At 42.5% G+C, this 10,713-nt stretch overlaps 1 protein-coding gene across 1 annotated transcript in view; it reads left to right on the forward strand.

Annotated features, from left to right (window-relative positions):
* Positions 1 to 3,397: 3,397 nt before the first annotated feature.
* Positions 3,398 to 10,713, forward strand: part of CROT (carnitine O-octanoyltransferase) — a 91,677-nt gene continuing 84,361 nt past the window's right edge. Inside the window, exon 1 of the mRNA XM_023736054.1 lies at positions 3,398 to 3,611. The gene's annotated coding sequence lies outside the window, so the exon portion shown is untranslated. The remainder of the gene's footprint in view (positions 3,612 to 10,713) is intronic.

Here is a 10,713-nt window from a genome sequence, read left to right on the forward strand (position 1 = left end):
AGACTTCAGATCCTGGAATTATTAGAAAACAATGCTTATCCTGCTTAAAGAAATTAAAAAAAGGAGTCTAAACACATCTGTAGGAAACAGAAAAGTATGAAAAGTGACTCAGAACAACTGAAAAAGGAACAAATAAAATTCCAAAATTGAAAACTACAATAATTTCAATTAACAATCCAATGGATGTGTTTAGCAGTATATACGATACTGAGAGGATTAGTGAACTAAAAACAGAGCAGAAGAGATTATCCAGAATGTGAATTAGAGAGAAAATAATTGAAAATACAGAAGAGAGATTAAGAGACAGAGAATAGAGAAAGGAAGTATAATATAGGTGTAATTGAAATTCCGGAAGAGTGAGAAAGAAAATGGGACAGAAGATAATGGCTGGTAATTTTCCAGAAATGAAGAAACACAGTGATTCTGATTCAAGAATGAATCTCAAGGATACATAAAGAGAAAATCACGTATAAAATAAAAATAGGAAAACTACAGAACACCAAAAACATAGAGTAAATATGAAAAGATGCCAGAGAGGAAAATTTATATATGGATCACCTTCAAAGGAGCAATAGCTGAATCTTCAGCAGTGAAAGTGGAAAATAAAAGATGGCGGAATGGTATATTTAATATGCCAAAAGGAGATAATGGCCAGCTTAGAATTCTACATCTTGTGAAAATATCTTTGAGAATGAAGCTGAAATAAAGAGATTTTCAGATAAGCAAAAACCGAGTTTTCCATCAGCTGAAGCTCTTTAAAGGAAATTCAAAAGAAAATACTTGAAGCAGAAGGAAAGTGATGTCATATGCAAAGTCTTAGATCCAAGAAGAAATGAAGAATATATAAAATGGAAAATATGTGTCTAAATTTAAATAATATTTTACTGTATAAAACATTAATAATATACACACAAAATCTTGTACATGGATGTTCATAGTAGCATTATTCATAATACTTCAGTAGTGGAAACAACTGAAATGTCTATGGACATTTATGATAAATGGATAAACAACATGTGGTATAGTCATACAATGGAATATTATTTGTTAATAAAAGGAAATGAAGAACTGATACTATAACGTGGATGAATCTCGAAAACATTATGCTAAGGGAAAGAAGCCAGTCAAAAAAGCCCACATATTGTATGATCCCATTTATATGAAATGTCCAGAACAGGCAAATACGTAGAGATAGAAAGTATTTATTAAGGGTTGCGTAGGGTTGGAGGGAGGTCCTGAGTGGTGCAAACGGTTTGCACTCAACTACTAACCTAAAGGTTGGTGATGTGAACCCACCCAGTGGTACCATGGAAGAAAGTCCTGGAGCTCTGTTTCCATAAAGATTGCAGCCAAGAATACCCTATGGAGCAGCTCTACTTTGTAACATATGGAGTTGCCATGAATTAGAATTGATTCAGCAATGAGTTTAGTTTTGGTTTTTTAAGGCTGGGAGTTGAGGGGAAAGGAGGAGTGACTGCTAATGGGTATGAGGTTCCTTTTAGGGGTGATAAAAGTGTTCTAAAATTTATTGTCTCTATGGTTGCAAAACTGATTATACTACAAGTCAATGAATTGTACGCTTTAAATGGGTGAGTTGTATGGTATGTGAATTATATCTCAATAAAGCTGTTCATAAATCTACAAAAAACCTACAGCTAACATCATACTTAGTGTTAAAAGACTGAATGCTTTCCCACTAAGATTAGGATCAAGGCAAAGTCCAGGGGATCGGTTACAACTCATAGCGACCCTATGCACAACAGAACGAAACACTGCCAGGTCCTGTGCCATCCTCACTATCATTGCTATGTTTGAGCCCATTGTTGCAGCCACTGTGTTAATCCATCTCATTGAGGATATTGCTTCTTTTTGCTGTCCCTCTACTTTACCAACTGTCGTGTGATGGATCACTTTTGTGTGGCCCTTCTTGCCATGGTCTAGTAACTATGTCACTTGGGTGGTACTGTGAAAATAGGGTAATCGTGGCCCACCAAGGGGATTGGTCAGTTTTTCCATCCCACTGGGCTTGAAATGAGCCGTCCCAGAGGTGGGAAAGAAAGGATCCCACCACCACCGAGGAAGGAGAGCCAAGAGCAGAGCGTGTCCTTTGGACTCAGGATGCCTGCGGTGAGAAGGTCCTGGAACCAGGAGACCAAGACAGAGAGAGAGCTGTAACACTGAAGACTGTGAGAAGTGGTGGCAGGAGAGACTGGCGGGAGACAGTATGGTGGGCTTCATGGCCCACAGAGCCAGAAAGCTGAGTGTCTTTGGGTAGGAGGTTTGCTGGCAGAGTAGGGGGCCTCCAGGCACTTGGTGGAGCTAGATTTGCTGACCTATGGAGCTAAAGCTGAGTGCCTTCAGACTGAGGCTTACTGGTGGAGTGGGGTGCCTCCGGGCACTTATTGGCAGTGCTAAAAGAGCTTTGTAACACTTGCCTGAGCAGGGCGGAGGCCTAGGGCCAGGGAGAGGCTTGCCTGTGAGCTTGGCTGGGAAGAGGCTGTCTTGATGGAAGAACTGTATCCTAAACCTGTACCTTCCTCAACCTGAATTGTAACCTGTTACTTGTCTAATAAACCCCATACTCATGAGTGTTGCCTGTGAGTTCTGTGTGGTCATTGCAATGAGTTATCAAACCCAGCAGAGAAGGAGAGAGTGCTGTGGGAGGGATGGTCAGTGTCAGAATTGGTAAAGATGCCCGAGAGAGGAGGCAGTCTGACCTCTGCCTCATAGGAATCAACCTTGGGCTGTTGATCTTGATTCTCTTTCCCCCTTGTGAAGTTAGAAGAGGTCAGACACCACCCCCACAACATTTTTACACCAAGCACAATGTCCTTCTCCAGGGACTGGTCCCTCCTGATAACATGTCCAAAGCATGTGAGATGAAGTCTCACTATCCTTGCTTCTAAGGAGAATTCTGGTTGTATTTCTTCCAAAACAGGTTTGTTCGCTCTTCTGGCGGTCCATGGTATACTCAATATTCTTCACCAACACCATAATTCAAAGGCATCAATTCTTTCATTATTCTTTATTCATTGCCCAGCTTTCACATGCATATGAGGCAATTGAAAATACCATGGCTTGGGTCAGGCACACAGGAAATGCAAAGTAAGACTGTTACGGAACTCAATGGGTTTGTTGCTTGTACTCTCATTAAGAATAACTAAGAGTCAAGTGGATTTAAAGCAAGGCATGGTTTATTACTCGCGAGTAAGGAGACAGGGGGATAACTCTCAAAGCACTGTCCCTCCAAACAAAGGGCTGGAGGAAGTCTTGTACTATGCAGGAAAGGGGAAGTCATACATATTCATTAATTTCATACATATTCAAAAAGGGGTCAAGCTAGGATTTGGCACGGAAGTGGCTGACAGACTTCTCGCTTCTGAAATGGGCTCAGTCACCACTCGATGATGTATGTCCGGTGATTTTGGTTCCTTGGCATGGGTCTTTTGGTTCCTAGGCAATATTAATTATGGGATAGGGCCATCTGGCAGTCAACCTGATCTCTTACCGTGCATGCCTATGATTCTGGTTTTAACTGGTTGATCTGAAAGACAGCTGCAAGCAGAAAGATTAAGAGGAAGTGGACAACACTGCACTTAAACACAAGTGAGGTAAACAATGTTTTGTGGTTGACACCATTCTTCTTCTAGAAAATTTTTAACTGACATAACTTGTTGTTTAAGGCCTTTTCCATCCCTAGTTGGTTTCAACTCCCCCCTGAGAAATTCACACTCCTCATTCTTGAGGGATTTAGGGACGGAGGTCTCTTCTTCTAAAGCTACTTCCTGCTGACATGGGGCGCAGAGACCTAAAGGTTAGAGAAGTGGAACTCTCTTGCTGCCTGAGTTAAACTGTCATATCTTCCCTGGGTCTATAAAGGTCCTTCATAAGCTGGCTGTGTTTCTTCTTGAAGGAGAATGGGCTAGAATCCTTGAGCCACCATCATCTAAAGGTGGAACTTCTGTAATCTGGAGGATCACAAACTTGACAAGTAAGTTAAGCAGGCGAGGACCAAAAAGAAGTAATAGTAGGATGGCAATTAGCAGACCAAGCAATGGCAGAAACCAAGTAACTGAAGGGAGAAGTTTCTTCACAGCTTGCCATTTGTCTATTGTGCCTGGTTCTTGATTTAAGCCATGGAGCCACTTAGCTTGTTCATAAATCAATAGTTTGGAAACACACATTTCTATTCCTGTCATGCTTGGGGTCAGCAGGGATGGGTTCCACTTGAAAGATAATTACTTTGGTGTCTTTAGGTGTCAAATAGGGTTGTGTCTGGTGGTTATTGTTAATGTACCCATACTCTATTGGTACTGTTTGTCCTAATATTAGGGTTTGTTTTCCTGGGTTTTTAATCTTCAAATGACACACCCAACAGTTGGTAAGCTTCAATCCATTAGTTATTGCCCTTGAGGCGGAGACAACATAATTGCCTCTTACTCTTCTTTTTGCTGGTCTCGTGGGAGGGAAGACTCCCCACAATACAGAGAGGAGGAATAGTGAAGCCAATTTCATTTTTCTTTTACTATTAAATCTAAGTGTAACTAGCAGCTATGAATACAAGAAAACTTAGTCAACCTATCAGAAGCAATATCAGTACTATTATCTGGCTTATATTAAGTAGTTGGAGAGTGAAGTAGTCTAACGATATATGCCTATTAGTAGCAAAAGTGTAATAGCTCCTCCTATCACACTTAGAACAAACATTCAAAAGTAGTAATGTAATCTTTTAACACCATGGGGCGTAGGAGAGTCCGAGAAGAGGAGTCACACAGGCAATGGCTAAGATGAGAATCAACCACAGAATCAGGACAGAAAGAATTCTTAATATTTCTATAACATTTATTTTTTTGATACTTATCTATGGGTCCTTGTTCTGTCTTTTGAACAGTCACTTAAGTCCTTCAGCTGGTTCACAGGTTCAGGAATCTTGATTCACAGGAGGTCCATCAGGGTTTTCTTGTGGAGAGAAGATGGACTCACGGAGTGACTCCCTTTAGCCTGAGAGCAGAATGAGTTGTTTTCTGGATTCTCCTGCTCAAAAGCAAAGAATTTCTGGGAGTCAGGGTGCAAGGGTACACAGAAGAAAGCATCCTTTAAATCTAATACTGTAAAGTAAGTAGCAGTGGTGGGAACCTGAGTAAGCAGGGTATATGGGTTAGGGGTCAGCAGGTGAATAGTTATTACAGCCTCATTCACTGTTCTTAGATCTTGCACAAAGTGATACTCTCCATTAGGCTTCCTGACAGGTGAAATGAGAATGTTGCAAGGGGACTGGCAAGGATCAATAAGCCCTTGTCTGTGGAGCTTTTCTAATACTGGTTTAATCTCAGCTCTCGCCTCTGGCTTAAGTGGATATTGCTTGCGTCAAGGGAGAGCAGCTCCAGGTTTTAGTTTAACGTGGACAGAATTGGCATTTTTGGCCCTTCTTGGTTGGTTTACATTCCAAACTAATGGGTTCACTTTGGTTAAAATATACTGAGGGATATTAGGTGTCCTTTGTGCAGAATCAGCCTATCTCAAGGAAAGCTAGGAGTCCTGCCCCTTGACTTTTATCTATTTCTACAGTGACCCGATCTCCAGAGAGGAAAACAGTAGCCTCTAGTTTAGTTAACAGGTCCCTGCCAAGCAAAGAGACTGGACATTTAGATATATGTTTATATATATTGGTGTATATATGGAAGAATGAGATAGAGTACATGTTCCTACCTCACATGCTAAAGGGTATGTAAACCTTTTAGTCTGGGGCTGCCCTGAGACTCCCGTTATCACACAATCCTGACTGGACAGTTTGCCAATAGGTTTGTTCAAGACAGAGTAGGAGGCTCCCGTATCAAGTAAAAATTCAGATTTCCTACCTGCCACATTGAAGGTACCCAAAGTTTTGCATGAGTGATGGAAATCAGCTGTCACTGTTCCACAGGAGCTGGGTGGTCCCCTGGGCCTCATTACTCAGAGAGTTGTGGCATCTGCAGTTTGAGGTCACGGTTGGGGTAGTGATCCATTCATCCCAGCTGAGGACGGTCCGGACACTCCCTTTTCCAGTGTCCTTCCTTTTTGCAATATGCATGTAGCTGGGGTCCCAGCTTTGCTGGCGGCCCTGAGGGTGACTCCAAGGCCTATTTGACTGGGTACTTACCTACGACAGTCCTGGTCCCTGGGGGTTACCTCAAGGTGGTCCCTGAATAATTGCAGCCAACAACTGGGCCTTCCTTTCCATCCTTTGATCCCTCTTCTCTTCCTCTGCCTTATCTCTGTTGTTGAAAACTTAAAGGCTTCCTGTACCAATTTAGATAACGGGATCTATCTAGGGACTGGCCTCCAGTTTTGAAGCCTCCTTCTAATATCTGGGGCACTTTGGGTTACAAAGTGCAGACCCAGCAGAGGGGCGGCCTCTGGTGCCTCCAGGTCTATGTAGGTAAATTTCTTAAAATTCTCTGTCAGCCTATCCAAGAAGGCCACAGGGTTCTCATCTTTTCCTTGGGTTATTTCTTTGAGCTTTGAATAGTTTATTGGCTTATGGACATCATTTTTCATTCTCTGAGCCACACAGGTTAAAAAATGCTTCATTCTTGCCCAATCCAGTCGGTCCTGGTAGTCCCACCGAGGATCGGTTCCAGGAACTGCCTCATCCCCTGGCCTCAAAACATTCTGTCTGAGGTTGGTGGGGACAAAGCTGTCAGCATGCTCTCTTGCCTTAGCTAGTATTCTATTCTTCTCATCGCTCGAACAACAGGTGGTCAAAACTACTATCACATCCTGCCAACTGAGAACAAAGCTAAGACTAAGCTTAACAAACTCCTCTCTAAATTTTTCCAGGTCTTCTGAAAATTTGTCCAACTTTTCTTTACATATATTTAAATCTGAAACTGAAAAAGGGATCTGCAGCCAGATCACTCTGCCCTGCCCATCCACTACCTCCCACAGAGGGAGAACTCCCCCTGTGGGTTTACTAAGTTCTTGGAGAGAAAGACAGAGATTGCAAGGATGGAGCTGGAGGATCAGGCAGTGGTATTATCAGGGCCAGCACAGGGCCTCGATTAAGAAGGGGGTCTTCCAAAAGGTCTGGTTCCCCAGATCCCCTTGGAGCCTTCTTCGATTGTTCCCTAATGGCTAGGGCCACACAGGTTAGTTTGCATTTGACTTGTAACCCCTTGTTCTGGTATAGAGCCATGAAAGCTTGAACGTCTGCGATCTCATCCCATTTTTCTTCTCTTCTGCAAAACAAATCTAGCTGAAAGATTGTGTAAAAATTAAGAGTCCTGATCAGGGGCCACTTCTCCTGGTCAGCAAGGGTACACTGAGGCCAGGCAGTGTTACAAAAAAGATAAGCTTCTTTCTTTTTAGCTGATCATAAGAAAAAAACTGCCAATGCTTAAGAATGCATACCAAGGGAGAGTCCCGTGGTATGCTTTCTTGGTTTCCCATTTTGTTGTTAATTATTTCCAAGAGCCTAGTTTCTTACTCTTGTGGGTGGTTGAAACTACTAACTCTTTTTTTCTAGCCCACCAGAGATTTACCTGGCATTTGTATCAAAGCTAGGCGTTTTCCCAGCTTCGGGAGGGAACTTCCCTCTGGAACCGCAACACTCTGTCTGGAGCGTCCTCCAGGCCGTGTCACTGAACCCACTCTAATCTATGAATTAGTTCTCCCTGGACATTTCTTTCATTTGACCAATCTACAAATTTCCAAGAATCTCTATACTTATTTTCTAATTCAACCTGAATTTCTTTCCACCCATCAATTCCATATATTATACACATAAGACAGACAGACAAACAGAGAGACAGAGCCCTCACGCCAAACAAGCCAGAGAGGGAAAGGGAAATGAAGATGGTCTTAGTGAGGTCCAGCCCCCACTTCAATCTTCCAGAAACCCTCTATCCCCAATACTAGATGGAGGGACTTCCAACCCCAATCTCTCAATTGGGTGCTGATCAGAGAATTTCACGTCTACTCCTCAGAGCCAGGCCAGGCTGGAGGGGTTTCAATCTCTCAATCTGAACAGATAGAGATGTCTGTACCAACCTCCTAGATTCAAGGCACACCAACCAGAAACAGACAACCTGGGAAAAACACACACAGAAAAATTCTATGTCTTTCTTTCGAGTCAAATTGAAACTAAACTCTCAGAGGTCAAACTTACCAAGTCCGAGGGACGCTGAACAAAAGGAGTTCAGGTGGCCACTTTGCCCATCCAGAAAAGGTTTGGTTCGCCCCAATTGTTGACTTGGGGGCCTCCAATTAGGGTCCCACCTGGGGTGCCAGGAAATTTGTTACCAAACGCAATGGGTTCGCCACTTGTACTCTCGATAAGAATAAGAATAAAGTGGATTTAAAGCAAGGCATAGTTCATTACTCACAGTGAGTAAGGAGACAGGGGAATCACTCTCAAAGCACTGTTTCTCCAAACAAAGGGCTGGAGGAAATTTTACTTTGAGGGATAGGGGAAGTCGTACATATTCATTAATTTCATACATACTCAAAATAGGGTAAGTCTAGGATTTGGCACTGAAGTGGCTGATAGACTTCTTGCTTCCGAAACGGGCTTGGTCACCGCTCGATGACGTATGTCTGGTGATTTTGGTTCCTTGACATCGGTCTTTTGGTTCCTAGGCAATACTTATTATGGGATGGGGCCCTCTGGTGGTCAACCTGGTCTCTTATCGTGCACGCCCAGGATTCTAGTTTTAATTGGTTGAACTGAAAGGCAGCTGCAAGTGGAAAGATTAGGAGGAAGCAGACAACATTGCACTTAAACACAAGTGAAGTAAACAGTGTTTTGTGGTTGACTCCATTCTTCTTCTAGAAAAGTTTTAACTGACATAACTTGTTGTTTAAGGCCTTTTCCACATCCCTAGCTGGTCTCAAGACCATGATGAGATATGACTACATACATATTAGAATAGCCAAAATTAAAAATAATGACATACCAAATGCTGGTGAGGAAGTGGAGAAGGGAGAAAGTGGATCTCTCATACATTGCTGGTAAGACTATAATATGGTACAGCTAAGCTAGAAAATAGTTTGGCAGTTTCTTAAAAATCTAAACATTTACTTACCATACCAGTACTACCAGTTGCTGATGAGCTGGTTCTGACTCATAGCGACCCTATCAGACAGAGTAGAACTGCCACATAGGGACGTTTCTGATATTTACTGTTTAGGACTATTATAAACAAAGCTGATCTGAACAATTGTGTACAGATTTTTGTGTGAACGCAAGTTTTCATTTCTATGGGATAACTGCCCAGGAGTGAATTTGCTGGGTAGTATGGTAAGTAAAGGAGCCCTGGTGGCACAGTTGTTAAGAGCTCGGCTGCTAACGAAAAGGTCAGCGTTTCAAACTCAGGAGCCACTCCTTGGAAACCCTATGTGGCAAATGCTGATACATCCACACAATGAAATACTACTCAGCAATAAAGAGGTAAGAGCCATTGATAGAGACAGCAACTTGGATGGATATCAAGAGCATTTTTCTGAGTGTACTAAGTCAATCTCAAAAGGTCATATACTGTATGATTCCATTTATATAATATTTTAGAAATGACTTCATTAAAGAGATAGAAAACAGATGAGTGGTTGCCAGGAGCTAGTGATGGTGGATGAGGGAAAGGGGTGGTGTGACTATAAAGAGGTAGCACAAGGACATTCTTTTTTTTTTTAATTGTACTTTAGGTAAAGATTTATAGAACAGTTTATCATTGAACAGTCAGTACACATATTGTTTTATGACATTGGTTAACAACCCCACGACATGTCAACCCTCTCCCTTCTCAACTTTTTTTTTTTTGGTGAAAATATACATAGGCAAAGATACACCATTTCAAAAATTTCTGCATGCACAATTCAGTGACATCGATTACATTCTTCCAGTTGTGCCGCTATTCTCACTTTAGATGAAGGTTTACAGAACAAAATAGTTTCTCATTAAACAGTTACTACACATGTTGCACTATGACTATGGTTAACAACCTCACTACATGTCAACACTGTCCTTACTCAACCTTGGGTTCCCTAGCTCTAGCTTTCCTGTCCCCTTCTGCCTTCTAGTCCTTGTCCCTGGACTGCTGTGCCTCATTAGTCCCGTTTTGATTTATGGGGCAGTCCAATCCCTGGCTGAACGGTAAACCTCACAAGTGACTTCACTACTGAGCTAAAAGGGTGTCTGGGGGCCATACTCTCGGGGTTTCTCCAGTCTCTTTCAGGCCAGTAAATCTGGTCTTTTTTGTGTGTGTTAGAATTTTGTTCTATATCTTCTCCAACTCTGTCCAGAATCCTCTGCTGTGATCCCGGTAAGGGCAGTCAGTGGTGGTAGCCGGGAACCACCTAGTACTGGACTCAGTCTGGTGGAGGCTGGTAGCTGTGGTCCATTAGTCCTTTCCTTGTATCCTGTTCTCTTCATTCTCCCTTGCTCCCGAAGGGGTGAGACCAGTGGAGTATCTTAGATGGCTGCTCACGGGCTTTTAAGACCCCAGAAGCTACTTACCAAGGTAGAAAGTAGAACGTTGTCTTTATAAACTGTGTTATGCCAATTGAGCTAGATGTTCCCCGAGACCATGGTCCCCATAGCCCTCTGCCCAGCAATTCAGTCCCTCAGGGAGTTTGGATGTGTCTATGGAGCTTGCACAACCTTTCCTTGTACAAGTTGTGCTGGCTTCCCCAGTATTGTGTACTGTCTCACCCTTCACCAAAGATATCACTTCTCTATTG

Source organism: Trichechus manatus, unplaced genomic scaffold (genome assembly GCF_000243295.1).
Source record: "Trichechus manatus latirostris isolate Lorelei unplaced genomic scaffold, TriManLat1.0 scaffold00085, whole genome shotgun sequence".
Lineage (NCBI taxonomy): Eukaryota > Metazoa > Chordata > Mammalia > Sirenia > Trichechidae > Trichechus > Trichechus manatus.